Source organism: Leptinotarsa decemlineata, unplaced genomic scaffold, assembly GCF_025532065.1.
Source record: "Leptinotarsa decemlineata unplaced genomic scaffold, Ldec_3_MD MMD2_P_RNA_scaffold_4, whole genome shotgun sequence".
Classification (NCBI taxonomy): Eukaryota; Metazoa; Arthropoda; class Insecta; order Coleoptera; family Chrysomelidae; genus Leptinotarsa; species Leptinotarsa decemlineata.
This window is the reverse complement of record NW_027412531.1, coordinates 1,176,505-1,192,269: the sequence shown is the minus strand read 5'-3', so window position 1 is coordinate 1,192,269 and position 15,765 is coordinate 1,176,505. Positions and strand designations below refer to the sequence as shown.

The following is a 15,765-nucleotide window of genomic DNA, read 5'->3' as shown; positions in this document are numbered from 1 at the left end:
AACCCAAATGATTTATTTAAAAAATATAAATTTATTAATTATAAAAACAATTTGACAACAGTGATCAGAACAGCCAAACGTAACTACTACCAAAATTCAAAAAATTCAAAAATTCTGTGGAACACTGTAAATGAACTCACAGGCAAAACAGAAACAAATAACAGTATAACAGAAATACATAATGTTCGAGGAAACTCTATCACTGATTCTTTTGAAATAGCTACGGAATTCAATAACTATTTTTCCAATGTAGGACCAGAACTTGCTAATAAAATACCGCGGACTTCAAATTGTAAACATTCTTACAAATCACTACCCCATTCAATTTTCTTGGAACCTGCAACAGAAGAAGAAGTTATTAACACCATAAAATCTTTAAAAAACAAAAAATCACCGGGTTACGACGAAATTACCGCAGAATGTTTGAAGGAAATTGCAAATGAGATTGCAATACCACTGTGTTATTTAATAAACAATATTATTTATAAAGGTGTATACCCTTCTTGTTTTAAATTATCAATTGTAGTCCCATTACATAAAAAAGGAAGTAAAACTGAAGTTTCCAATTATAGACCTATCTCCCTGATTTCTAACTTTGCAAAAATATTTGAAAAAATTTTGAAAATTCGTATAACAAAATACTTAAATGAATACAATTTAATATCAGAACATCAATTTGGGTTCAGGGAAGATAGGTCAACACAAGATGCAATCTCTTTTCTGACAAGCAAAATTTATAAACCACTAGATACAAACAAAAATCGTTATGCATTTTCTTGGATGTTGCAAAGGCATTTGACACAGTGTCTCATAATAGGATGTTGGAAACTTTGCAGGATTTAGGTTTCAGGGGCAGTGTTTATAATTTGATGGTGAGCTATTTAGCTGGAAGAAAGCAAAAAGTCAAAATAAATGATAAATTAGGTGAAGAAAATTTAATAACATATGGTGTGCCGCAAGGTACGGTTCTAGGGCCTACTCTGTTCACCATTTATATTAATCATGTACTTACCTTGAATACTGAAGGTTCCATTATTAGTTTTGCAGATGACACGGCTGTTTTTTATCAGAGTGAGTCATCGGCTGACCTACAACAAAAAATTAATCAAGATTTTATTCACATTATAGACTGGTTTGATTATAATTTATTAACTGTTAATTACTCAAAAACGTGCTTTGTTCCATTTAGTTGTTATGAAAATGGTTTATCAGATTTTAATGTTGTACAGTTACATGTCAACAATAAAAAAATAGAAATAAATAGAGTTAGATATATAAAATATTTAGGTATAACAATTGACGATATTATGAAATGGAATATACATATACAAAATGTAATTAAAACATTGAGGCCTATGCTATATAAAATAAACTTTCTGAACCGATACTTAGACTTACCTGTGATAAAGATTGTATATTACTCTCTGGTTGAATCTAGGCTAAATTACGGAATATTGGGATGGGGTGGAGCCGCAAACTGTCATTTGTCCAAACTTGAGACTCTACAAAAAAGATTCCTAAAAATAATATTTAAAAGAGACATGTTGTATCCTACAAACCTTCTTTATCAAGAGGCTAAAATATTTGATATTAGTCAGTTGTACTACATACAGTTAGTGTATTTTCAATATAAACATAAACGTCACGATTATATAGACCACGTACATAACACTAGAAATAAAGTAAAAAAATTTATCAAAACAGAACTGACACTCAAAACAATTGGTCATCGAAGTCATTTGCATTCAGCTAGTCGAGCCTATAATATACTTTCGGAGTCCATTCGACAGGCAGAACATTTTAAAAAATTTCAAAAATTAATTAAAAAATTCGTTTTGGACGAACGACATCAAATTAATTTGTTACTAAGAGCCTGACGTCCTAGTAACATGGTATGTTGTTCTTTTTTTGTATTGGCAAATCCTGTTGTTTGCAATGGTTTGTAGTTCTTTTTGTTTATTATTATTTTTATTAACTACTACATACAAAAGTTTTATTTACTGTCTAGATTATTTCTTCTGTATTTCTTTTTTGTTTGTTGCTATAGTTTATTTCATAAAATACGTATATTTTTCAATCGAAAATTTTGACAGTTTCATCGCATACAAGCTCTGCTTTCGCGATGTTCGGTGTTGGTGTTTATTTGTGTTTATTTGTATATTATATATAATATAATCGATGTGAATTAGCATGTGAACAATTGACAAATAAACATATTATTATTATTATTATTATTAATATGTAGATGACCTTGTCATCCTGGCAAGGTCCACGTTGGTAATGGTAGCTTGTAATATCTGAGGATGCAGATGTCTGTCAACTCCAGCAAAACTGTGTTAATCCCCTTCACCAAGAGAGGAAAATTGGACGATCTAACGTCGATTTCCCTCAATAATGAGGTCATTCCATTTGGAACGGAGGTGAAATATCTTGACATTGTTCGTGATGGACGACTCACCTGGAACGCTCATTTGGAAACAGTTTTACACAAAGCTAGATGTACATGTCGAAGGATTTGTTGTGAAACTTGGGGCTTGGGTCCCAAACAAACCAATGAATTCAGGTGATGGTTGTCAGACCAATGATCACTTATGGTGCAGTTGCTTGGTGGCCGAAGCCTTCACAGAAACCGGTCCAAGCAAAGCTCTCTGGCCTACAGAGACAGGCTTGTCTGGGTATAACTGGTGGCATCAGTACCACACCGTCAGCGGCCATGGAGATCCTCTCCACATTTTTCTGGACGGAGAGGCTAGATGGACTGCATACAGACTTGTGCACATTGCCAATTGCACAAATCAGTTGAATACAGACTGCAACAGACTGTTGCTTGACACTAGAAGTACCAGCATTCTGGAAATGACCTCTGACTTTATGCTTCCAACTGTCAACTGCGAAATGCCATATAAAGTACTATTCCCAGGTAGAGAAGACTGGATCATCCGGGAGATGGAAAAATTAAGAGCAGATAGTTATTGGTTCACAGGAGGATCAAAAACACCTCTACGGTTCTGGTGCAGGTCTTTTTAGTCGCAGACCCAGGACAGTTTCTGCCTAGGAACTTATGCGACTGTATTCCAAGCGGAAGTTCACGCTATTGGCTTGGCTCCTACCGTACAACCTCTAAATTGGTAGCAAATTGCCAAAAATGACTCTCCTCGATAGGAAGACTTAACAGATTGTCTCTGGTCTGGATTCCTGGCCATACTGGCCTGGAAGGTAATGAGGCTGCTGACTCCCTTGCAAAAGAAGGTGCTGCAAGCGGCTACATTGGACCAGAACCTGTCATTGGCATCGCTTTGGGTTGTGGCAAACAACCATTGACAATGTTTCATGATGAATTTCACTAGTTCGGACTTCCATTGTCTACTATGATTTGAAATCCCTGAAACAACTAAAAAAGAATAATTAAAAATAAATAGCTGAAAATAACAATTATATTAAGCAAAATAAACCTGTAATGAAAGAATAGTGAAATAAAATACCAGTAAGAATAGAACAATTGAATGAATGAAAATAAATAAATAAAAAAAAAAATAAAAAGTGGAGAGATTTCAAGTCACGTTGGTTCACGACGTTTCGATTGTTAGTATCTACAATCATCTTCGGGTGATGACTGGACTAATTCCTCCGAGAGATGACTATTTATAGGTCGTTCGAGTACTTTCACTTATCCCCGCTTTCCATTTTCCGCTTCACTGGTTCCGTGGGAGATGACCGTTTTGGCGGGAGTTGGCCATTTTTCGCTTGATGATGGGTTTCCATATGTTGCGTATTTCTACGCTGGCTTGGCTGAATACGTTGTTAGACAATATGTATGCGGCTTCTTTGAATTTTCTCCTAAACCAATGTTCCTCTCCGTGCAAGATCTCAGCTTGGGACCACTCGATGTTGTGTTGATGGGTCCAAACATGGTCTGCTATTCTTGATTTGCTGGTTTCCCCTCGCTGTGTGTGTTTTTCGTGCTCAGCAATGCGAACATTCAATGGCCTCTTAGTTTCACCAATATAGGATTTTCCGCACTCACAGGGTATCCGGTAAATGCAATTCTTGGAATCGCAGTCCGTGTTTGGTAGACTGGTTTTCGTGAGGCTGCTATGGATAGTGTTACCGGATCTGAAGCAGGTTCTGATGATGTACTTGGAACCAATTTTTCTTATCCTCTCCGATAATCCTCTGATATAGGGAACTGCAAGCACTGGTTGTGTCGGCTTCTCTTCCTTGCGAGACTCCTGCTGTCTTCTAGCCAAAGTCTTTTCTACCATCGCTTTGGAGTAGCCATTCTGTTGAAGATCATTTTTGATGATGTCTAGTTCCTTCTCGAGACCTTCCTTCGTATTACAAAGCCCAAAAGCACGGTCTAATAGAGTCTTGATGATTCCTCTTTTAGTCGATTGATGGTGGCTGGATTCGTGGTTCAGATACTGTCCCGTATGAGTGGGTTTTCGGTATACAGATATTTCCCACTTAGTGTCGGTTCTCTTCACCAAAACGTCTAAGAATGGCAATTCGTTGTGGATTTCCTTCTCCATTGTGTAATTGATGTGTTTCAGGAAGGCGTCTAGTTCAGTATTCCCATGGTACCATATTATGGATGTTGTCAACATATCTCAACCAGACTCAAGGTTTCTTGTGGGCTTCTTCAATGGCCAGAGTTTCAAACCACCCCATATATATGTTGGCTATGACTGGTGAAAGTGGCGATCCCATTGGCAGTCCTTCATCTTGTGTAAAGAATTCGTCCTTCAGTTGGAAATAACAGTTTCGTACACAGCATCCTAGTAATTCCATGATTACTTCTATAGGTAGTTTTGTTCTCTCTTTCAGGTTCCCGTCTTCGGATAGCTTTCTCTGTATGATTTGGAGTGCTTCTTCGACCGGAACGTTGGTGTAAAGGCTTTCCACGTCAAAATTAAATAGTTGATCTTCCTGTGTGACCTCAATTGACCCTAGTAGTTCGACGAAATGCCCTGAATTCTTCACAAAAGACGATGTTTTTCTTTGTAATGGTTGTATTAAGGAAAGTAAAAATCTAGACAAGTTTTGAGTAGCCGAATCACTGGAGCTGATGATCGGTCTAAGCGAAACGTCCTTCTTGTGGATTTTGGGTGGACCATACAAGTGAGGGGGCTCACTGTGGTGCGGTGTTAGCGATGATCTTTCCTTGTCCGGAAAATAGACTTGGTGTTTTTTCAAAATCTGGTACAACTTCCTTTCGATTGATGCAGTATGGTCCCGTACGATCTTTGTATATCATCCCTTCCTGAAGAACCTCTTCGATCTTCTGTTCGTAGAGAACGGTATCCATTACCAAAGTAGCGTTTCCTTTATTTGCAGGTAGGATCTTGATGATGTTGTTTCTACGTAGGCCGTTCAGAGCTCCACGTTCTTCATTGCTGATGTTAGATGTTGGAACTGGTTCTCGATCCAGCTGTTCTCTAATTTTCCATCTGAACTCTTCTGCCTCGGTCTGGTCAACAAGGGAACTGTTGGATTCCACTGCAGTAATTATCTCCAAAGTGGGCACAGATGTTGGCGTAATGGCGAAATTTAGACCTTTTCTCAACAAAGATTCCTCTATTCCCATGAGCGGGCGGAAACTCATGTTGATGACGTTGGCGGCTTCATAGTTGTCCTGTTTTCGTTCTGTATTTGGGAATTGTATCCTCACTAACTTTCCCCACTTTCTGTTGTTGGTAATCTCCATGTCTTGACGGATCTTCAAGCACGTGCTTTCAATCTAGGCAAAGATTGGTCCATGATCATCTTCCGATGTCTCCCTTCTCATCTCTTCAAATCGTTCCGTGGCATCCTGCAACAAAGTTGACCTCTTCCAACGGTGATAATTGATTTGAGACCTTATCAGTGCTCGGCTGGCGCGTTCCAATATGCGTTTAGTTCTCTCTCCTGGGATTGGCGATTTCAGCAGTCATCACCCGAAGACGATTGTAGATACTAACAATCAAAACGTCGTGAACTAACCTGACTTGGAATCTCTCCACTTTTTATTTTCATTTTCTTTTTTCATTTCTTTATTTTTATTTATTCAATTGTTCTATTTTTACTTGTATTTTATTTCACCATTATTTCATTTCAGGTTTATTTTGGTTAATATAATTGTTATTTCCAGCTATTCATTTTCAATTATACTTTTTTGGTTGTTTCAGGGATTTTAAATCATAGTAGACAATGGAAGTCCGAACTAATGAAATTCAAACATTGAATACTTGGATGGCAAGAAGATGTATGGACTTCTGGCAGAAACTTCCAGGATTGGCTCACTTCAAGGCGTTTATCCACCTTTCGAAGCTTGATTCCAAACAGTTGTTGGACTACAGTAGGGATGAACTACGATGTCTAATAGGCTTCCTTACAGGCCTTGCAGAGACTTGATATTCCAGATCAAAATGTTATAACAGCATCAACTGTATGTCAATAAATAAATCAAGTATTCAATTTCAACAAGTGTTCCTGACAAAATACCCAACGCACGCCACCTCAGGTGATGAAACGACTCGAAAGATCCAACTGTGGTAAATCATAACGAAATCACAAAATTCGGAAACAAATTATAGGTTGCTAAACCAGGGGATCGTTTTCAATATAAACGAATATTGCATCTTATTGGATAAATGGGTTTTTTCCTACAGCACACATCAAATTAATATCTAATGGGTCATTGCAGAGATATTATTCCCATAGTGAGGTTGATATTGTGTTTAACGTAAACTTGTAGTTTACGTGCAACTTTCAGAAAACTGGTCTACCGGATTGAAGTCGCCTTCCGAAAAAGGAAAGTGACATTTGTTGATGATTTTGTTGAGGACGGTTCATTGATGTTTGAGTTGAATGATTATGGCGAACGGTGATGTTATCATTTCACAAAAATTGGCCAAGTATTAACTGAAAAAAAGTGTATATCATAGAGTTGCTTCAACGAAAAAATCGTACTATTCGATGAAAGTATGTTGAAAAAAAACAATTTTCCATAGTACGTTCAAATACAGCTCGTTTCACGAAATATGTAGTCGACAAGATAGCTTCTGCTTCCTTATCATTGCTTACTCAATCTTAATGAACTTATTTTGACTCAAATGAAGGGTTTCGTTGTACATAGAAACAAGACGTTTGTTATGAAACATGTCAAAACAACATTTGAAGAATCCTTGAGAATTGTGATTCCGAAAATCAAGACTAAGACTTGATTGAAGGCTTCTTATCTTCTTTTCGAGCACCTGTAGGTACTTATTTGGGTACTTGAAGATAAGTAACAAAAATAACTTTAATGTAACAAAAAATCCCCAATTTCTCAGATGAATCTATGATAATAATTTTTCAATTTATAACTCGAAAGGTCGTAAAATATAATTTCCATCAGTCAGATTTTCTATCACAATGTCACTCGAGGAATTATTTTATACCAAGAATGAAATCAATGAAAATTTCATGCATCCGAAGGAACGAAAAAGACCATTTGTTTCGACAATGATTCTTAAACTACTTAGTTTACGAGAAAATTCTTGGATACTCTTTTATAGTATATGTTGTGGATAGAGAAGAGAGAAGTTTTGTTTTATTTGTTCTGAAATACCTTGTAGATCTAGATATAGTTTATTTTTATGTTGATAACTACTGTCAGATGAAATGTTATAGAATTGTCAATACACGTTTTCAAAAAAGTCACAAAAGAAAATACCCATTCTTTCTTGAGATCACTCCATAACATTAATTGGCGACCGTGACAGGACTAGGTATGGAGAGTCCTTCCTCAGCCAAGAGAAAACGAGAGTTGTTAAGAAAAATGTTTACCGGTATTTGTGATGACTTGGAAAAAGAGCTCAGCAGTCCAGAAATTGAGCAGTACGACATTTCAACTTTGCTGGGACAGTTAGAGGATGAAGCTGAACGAATATTTGAACTTGATTCAGTGATTAAAACTTCATTGGTTTCCGAGAAGATGCCATAATCAATGAAGAATTCAGAAAAATAAAGATCTACAGAGAGCAATTAATACATTATAGATCCAAAAGTGATTACACGTTGACGAATTCACCAAGGCAAGAGGATACGAAAAGCAATCAAAGAGAAACCCTCCAGATATAAAACGAAGGTTCCTATTACCAAAACTAGATTTGAAAAAATTCAATGGAGATGTTAAACAATGGATGGGATTTTGGGGTCAGTTCCGTAAGATAGACGAGGACGAAGACATTGAACAGGATGATACATTTCAATACCTTCTGCAAGCCATGGATCCAGTTTCCCACCATCAGGGGCTAACTATAAAAATGTCATTGATCAGCTCGAGATTAGATTCGCCAGAGATGAGTTTTTGATAGAGGTATGTGAGGGAATTGCTCAATTTAGTTTTGAAACAAGCTAATATTGAGAAATCAGGTATGCCACTGATGGTTTTATATGATTCTTTAGAAACACAGTTGAGGGCTCTTGAATCTTTGGGGGTTACTTGTAACAAATATGCTTCTATGTTATACCCTTTACTTGAATCTGCTCTTCCTGATGACATATTGAGGGTGTGGGAGAGACACAAAAGGGTAATAAAAGGGGAATCAAGCAGTATTTCTCATTCTTCCAATGATCACTCTACCAATCATTTACAAATGTTATTAGATTTTTTCGAGAATGAAGTAGAAAGTGAAGAGCGTATACGCTTGGCCAGGAACAGTTTTGTTTCTGGAAAGGATCCAAAATATGGTTTGAGAGGTCAAATAATCGACAGAGTTTCACATAAGGTAACACATCAAAATCAAAGTGATTCTGAATTGTATACAGCAGCCACGATTCTCTCAACTGGATAAAGGGGTAACAAAAAGATTTTTCAATGCAAATTCTGCGATAGTAAATCACATTCAAGTTGAGATTTTTTTAAAGCCCGTTCATTCACTTTCACTAAAAGAAAAGATATCGTCACCAAAAAGAATGCTTGCTTTGCTTGCCTTGCTTTGCTCACCATCAAAAATTGTAAAACCATTGTTAAATGTATAGTTTGTAGCAAAAAACATTATCCTATTCTTTATGCTGAGTTGGCTACAAAATCTGATATGAAATTAAATGAAAATTCAGTTTCTAATAGTGAACAGAATAATGAAAATGTTTTATTCGGTAATGACAGTATTGGTACTTTATTGCAAACTGTTTTTATAAGGATTGCCGGTGAACATGGCTCTAAAGTTGTCAGAGCTTTATTGGATTCACCATCTCAACGATCTTATGTTTTGACAGAGTGCGCTGTAAATTTAGGTTTTGAAAAAATAGGGTATGAGAACATTATACAGATTGTTTTTGGGGGAGTACAGTTGAAGCCCAAAATTCATACTCTATACGAAATATAAATTCATAACTTAAGTAGTACATTTTGCTGTAAAGTTAAAGCTCTTGAACAAACAAAAATATGTAATTATTCTCTACGTTTCCATAATATTGATATTAATCGTGAGTTGAGAAATGAAAATATAGTTGTTTCTGATTCTTGTATTGAATCTACTGAGATCAGCTTACTTTTAGGTACAGATATTTATGGAAAATTGTTGACAGGAAGGCTAGAAAATGTAGATAATGATTTGGTTGCCATAGAAACTCGTTTAGGGTGGACACTTTTGGGAAAATGTCAAAGCAATAATGATATTTTCGATACACTATGTAGTTTTGATGACATAAACATAGCCAGTTTATGGAGTTTGGATATTCTGTGAATTCGGGATCCTAAAGCTGTCAAAAGTAAATACGTCGTAGATGCTGAAACAATAAGACGGTTTAATAAATCGATTTGTCGTAATATTAGTAACCGATATGCAGTTGAACTTCCTTGGGTAGAGGATGGTCCAAAATTGCTAGGTTATAGGGAATCCGCGGAAAAAATACTCATTTTTACAACTGAGAATTTAATCAGTAGCAATCAATTTGTAGAATATAGTGAGATTTTGGAAGACTGGAAAACTTCAGGGATAATTGAAGAGGTTCGAAACGATGATAGAAATATTTCAGGTCATTTTCTACCGCATCACCCTGTATTCAAAGATTCTAGTAGTACAACAAAGATCAGGCCAGTTTTTGATGCTTTGGCGAAAATAATTCGTGATGGTATGTCATTAAACGATTATTTAGAAAAGGGAACAAATTTAATAGAGGTGATACCCAATATTATCATGAAGTTCAGAGTAGGATCAATTGGAGTAATTTCAGATATAAAAAGAGCATTCCTCCAGATCAGTATGGCACCCAAAGATAGTCATTTTTTAAAGTTTTCATGGTGGAAAGATCAATCTCGTACTGGAATTGTCCAATATCGTCATACAAGAGTAGTATTTGGTGTCTTATCGATCCCTTTTTTGTTAGCGGCCACTATTAAATATCATTTGAATAAAGTTTCTCAGTCTTTCAAGTGTATTGCAGATAAGCTCAAAGAATCATTCTATATTGATAATTGCGTCACAAGTGTTAACAATCGAGACGAGTTAGAAAAATGTATCATTGAGTCCAAATGTATCATGGATATGACACAATTTGATTTAAGGGCTTGGATATACAATCACAAAAAGATTTTTGGGGAGGACATCAATGAGATGCCTACTAATACTAATATTGTATCTGTTCTTGAATTATTTCGGGATTTTGAACGAGATACAATTTTTCGTGACATAAATGGTTTGAAGCGTTCAGATTATACAGCGTGACTCACGGTCGATGGTAGGTTAGACGTTTCTGGAAAACGCAAAGCATAATTTTCCTGAAAATTTCATCTCTCACATTTCCTTACCTGTTTTATCGATCTAAAATATTTTCAGCATTGCGGCGTTGCCACTTCCATCAAAAAGTCCTAGCAACTTTATTTTTTTCAATGGAACACCCCATATATTAATACATTTTTGGAATCGCTCTGGTATTTTTATACTCTTTTGTTGATAATGTCCTATACCTATCTCTATCTGTCTTCGAGATAAAAAATAAATTGTGCTAAATATGGTCCAAAACATAGCCTTAATTGAAATTAAGTACATCAGTACCCTCAATTCATGAAAAGTTGATATTCTGATAATTTCCATTGTGCATAAAAGTAGTCAAAAGTTCATTTTATCAAAAAAAAACCCCTATATATTACTTGGTGAATTGAAAGATGGTGAAAAATGCTTCAAGATGATATATCATGTCCCTATACCTAAATCGTCAAGTTTTCCCAATAAAGTTGCTTCTTCTAGAAACATTATTTTTTTTAGAATTTGGATTTAGGTAGCAGTGGAATTATCAAGCTTATAGCAGTTCGGTTACTTCTATAAGTAATTTACAAAGAGTTATCGACGGTGTTTCGAATCATCTTCCAAAATGAATGCAAATATAGATTATTCAAACGAAGTTCTTATGAAATTATTTATTATACACATGAACAAAGTGATCAAATCATTGTCAGAACTTGTGAAAAATTCAACCAAATGTATCCTGAATTGACACCAATGAACGAGAGGAAGTTTGTAAGGTTAAAAAATAATTTCCTCAACTATGGCTCAAAGTTTCCAGGGAACAACTGTACAAAAAATCAGTCATTTCTAGGTAAAAAGTCAGATTTTGTGTGCTAAAACATGTGAAAGTACAGACAATAACAGAATAGGATGATTCAAAATAACAAATTTGTGAACAAAATATCACATTTTCACAATAAATGCTGAAAATGTTGTCCATTACATTCTGAACACATTATAATGTTTTTTGTACGCGACTTGTAGTTGCTTTTCCAATTTCCTGGTGATCCAGATCTTCAATACTCCGCACTATTCGCCATCGCAATTCTTATTTGGTAGGCACTGAAGTACTGTATACCCTTTCTTTCGAAACACCCCATAAAAAAATCAAGTGGCGTGAGATCGGGTGATCTCGGTGGCCCATCCCACGGCCCTAAACGCCAAAACCAACGATCGTCGAAGAGTTCGTCAAGTTTCCTGGAAACTTCCTGTGTGGAATGAGCTGGCGCTCCGTTCAGTTGAAACCACGGATTCCTATATTCCTCTAAAGGCAAATTTTCAAGAAAATCGGTTACAGTCGTCCTTAATATTTGGAGTTATCTCTCTGCATTCAGTGTGTCTTCATAAATAAAAAAGCTAATTTTATTGTTCTTCAGAATACAGAAAACATTCAGGTCTAATTTTTTTTGAAAACACATTTTTTTTGTAACATGAGGATTATGATCAGCCCAAAAATGTTCATTCCTTCTATTGAAAATACCATCCCTCGTAAATTTTGATTCGTCGCTCCAAATTATTTTTGACAAAAATTCCCGATCTTCCTGTGTATGAATCAAAAGGGATTCACAAAAATGTATTCTACGTTCGAAGTCTTCTGCTTTTAGAGCTTGAACTTTGGTGAATTTATACGGATGCATTCCGTGATTTTTCAAAATTCGTTGTACTGAAGCATGTGACACACCTAAATCTTTTTCTGCACTGCGAATGAAAGCTTCAGGATATGCATAAAAATATGCCAAAACGTTAACAGTATTGTCCAAATTTGAAGTAACAGGTTTTGGTAATCTTGAAGGCGCTTTTATCATGGAGACATATTTAAGGAAATTATTTTGTAATCTTACAAACTTGTTCTCGTTCATTGGTGTTAATTCAGGATACATTTGGTTGAATTTTCTACAAGTTCTGGCAATGATTTGACCACACTGTCCGTGTATAATAAATAATTCCATGAGAACTTCGTTTGAATAATCAATATTTGCATTCATTTTTGGCGATTTTTTGAAACACCGTCAATAACCATTTATCAATTACTTATAAAAGTCACAAAAATGTCATAAGCTTAATATTTCCACGGCTACCTAGAAATCAAATTCTTTAAAAATTATTTTTTGTACAACTGTTATTGAAAATCTCTTTGATAGAAACACTTCAATCAGAACACCTATGTATGTAGGTAGTTGTAACATATGCCTTGTAATCCAAAGATGGACCCTATGATTTTTTTATTATCAGCAGTAACGTTATACAAAAAAAATTGTATGATACATGTCAAAAGTGATTTTATTTTGCTCGTGAGTTTGCTCCACTTGCTGACGCTCGTTTTGCAATAATCCCCACTCACAGAATAAAATGCCACTTTCAATACTTGTAGGTAAAACGTGAATAACTATTTTTTCACATAAACGGCTTTATTGAGAAAACTTGACGATTTAGGTATAGGGACATGCATATCATCCTGAGGCATTTTTCACCATCTTTCAATTCATCGAGTAATAACTGGGGGTTTCATTTGAAAAAATGAACTTTCGACTACTTTTATGCACAATGGAAATAATAGTAATTTTAGCACGGAAACTTAGCATGGAAACTCAAAATTAGTTGGGCTTCAAAAATTGGTTGAGTCGAGTTCACTTATTAAAACTCTGTCACATCACCCGTTGCATAACCAAAGAAAATAGTTTTGAACAATTTGAACATGTTTCATTACATGTATTTACTGACGCGAGTAAGTTATCGTTTGCTGCATGTATTTTCATCAGAGTTGAAGGAAAGGGATTTGTGAGATCACTTACTACAGGCTAAATCTAGAATAGCTCCAATTAAGACATGGATCAAAACTAATTCGAATTGAAATACATTTGTTTCGGATAGAGTCACTGAAATTCGTGCAAATAGTGATATGAATAGATAGAATTTTGTAAAGGTAATCAAAATGTAGCAGATCTGCCATCGAGAGGATGTAGTCCTGCAGAATTATTAGGAACTCAATGGTGGAATGGTCCTAAGTGGTTGAATGGAGAGATTGAATTATGGCCCATCTATGAATTATCAGTTTTCTGAGAAGGAGGCATAGAATGAGGCAAGAAAATGAATTTTTGAATAGTTGTTTCAGAAAAAATTGAGCTCTACAATATTTCAATATTTCTCCCAGTATTCAAAAAATGTGAGAATGGTAGCATGTATAATGAGGTTTTATGAAAGGATACACCAAGGTATAATGAAGTATGAATCGGAGTTGACCTATGAAAGGTATGAATCTGCAAAATTACGACTCATCAAAGTAATACAAAGTGAAAGTTTCCGTGAGAGAAATGATATCAATTTTCAAATATTTCAAGATGAGAATGGATTATTGAGAGTTGGAACCAAACTTGTTTATGAGGGAGAGGAAGACAATTTCAAGTTTTCTATTTTGTTACCCTACAAACATGAATTAGTAGAACGATTGATATCGGAACAACACACACTTTTATTTCATGCTGGTGTTCAAACAGTTTTGGTAAAATTGAAACAAAAATTTTGGATCATGGAAGGTAGAAAGATGGTGAAGAATGTTGTTTCAAAATGTGTAACATGCAAAAAATTCAAAACTAGATCCCTTGAAACTCCTTTTGCTCGTCTACCCAAGGACAGAATAAGCAATTCAGCTGCTTTTGAGGTGACTGGAATAGATTTAGCAGGTCTTCTTTTTGTTTAAGAAGTAGAGAGAAAGCGTTTATTGTTAATTTTACATGCGCATTGTACAGGGCGTGTCATTTTGAAGTAGTGAAATCACTTTCCAAAAAAGATTTTTCATTTGCTTCAAGGAGATTTATTGCTAGAAGGGAAAGAATCTCAATCATTTAATCCGATAAAGGAAGTAATTTTGTAGGCGCGAATCAATATGTTGAAGAGTTTAGATTGGAACGAAATATTAAATCAATAAATCGAAGAGGTTATTTGTATTAAAGTGTATAATTTTTAAAATTATTGCAAAGCGCTTTCGATTTTCGCTTCATTAATTCAATTGAGTGTATTCAGCTTTTCCAAATCTACGAAATATTGAAATTGTCCACTTTCAGTAGAATAACTTGGCGTTTCAATCCTCCCACTGGCGGATCGAAATCCCATATGAACCTCAATACACGAGAGGGCTTCAACAGATATTCGATATGAATATGAAAGTTGCATATAAAACTTCTCATAAATTGCAACAGCTTCTTGGTAATCCAAAAGATAGACTAGAACACACAGAAAGGTCGAGGATTTACGAAATCAGTTGTCAAGATTACAACAGCAAATACATCGGTCAGAGCCGACGACCGATTAAAACCCGCTTCAAGGAGCATTGTGCACATATGAAATATGGAAGGATAGACAAATCCAGTGTCGCCCAACATGCTCTAGATAAGGACCACAGAATTGGTGAAAACAATCTGAAACTGGTTAGGCATGTGCATGACACCAGGCTACTCGATGCATGTGAGAATCTAGAAGTAGCAAAATGTAAAAACAGCATGAATGACGATAAGGGACCCATCCCGTTTAGCCCGCTTTTTAATCTTTTGTTAGGAAGAGAATAATTACTAAGAACTGCAGGTAGTTAATTACCGAGAAATTCCATATTGGACTTCTGGTATACAACCTCAGGTAATACATTTTACTAACCAGACTAGACTAGGTATCAATTTTCTTCTCCTGAGGATGCTAACTTTGTTGGCGAAACGCGCGTCGAGTGCAAAAATATCAGTTTGGTGTTAGGGCAATTGATTTCGAAAAAAGTTATTCAACCCCATGAATTGAAAAACCAGTCGAACCTGTTCAGATTCAAGTCCAAACTGAAATCTTTTCTGCTCCTGAATGCATTCTATTATATTAAGGAATTCACGATGTGGTGTCAGAGTCCTCTTGACGATTTTAATTTCTATTGGATAGTTTTATATAAGTATTCTTATATTTCACGGACATTATTAATTTTCATATTTCATTTCAGCAATAAGCAAAATGCACCTGTGGTATTTTGACTTGTCAGTCC

The 15,765-nt window shown here is 35.5% G+C and overlaps 1 long non-coding RNA gene across 1 annotated transcript; it reads right to left on the bottom strand.

Annotated features, from left to right (window-relative positions):
• Positions 1-227: 227 nt before the first annotated feature.
• On the bottom strand, positions 228-3,476 carry LOC141487542 (uncharacterized). The gene is made up of 2 exons (XR_012468430.1): positions 1,399-3,476; positions 228-337 (listed from the first exon to the last, which is right to left on the bottom strand). It is a non-coding gene; the product is annotated as an uncharacterized lncRNA (long non-coding RNA).
• Positions 3,477-15,765: the final 12,289 nt, after the last annotated feature.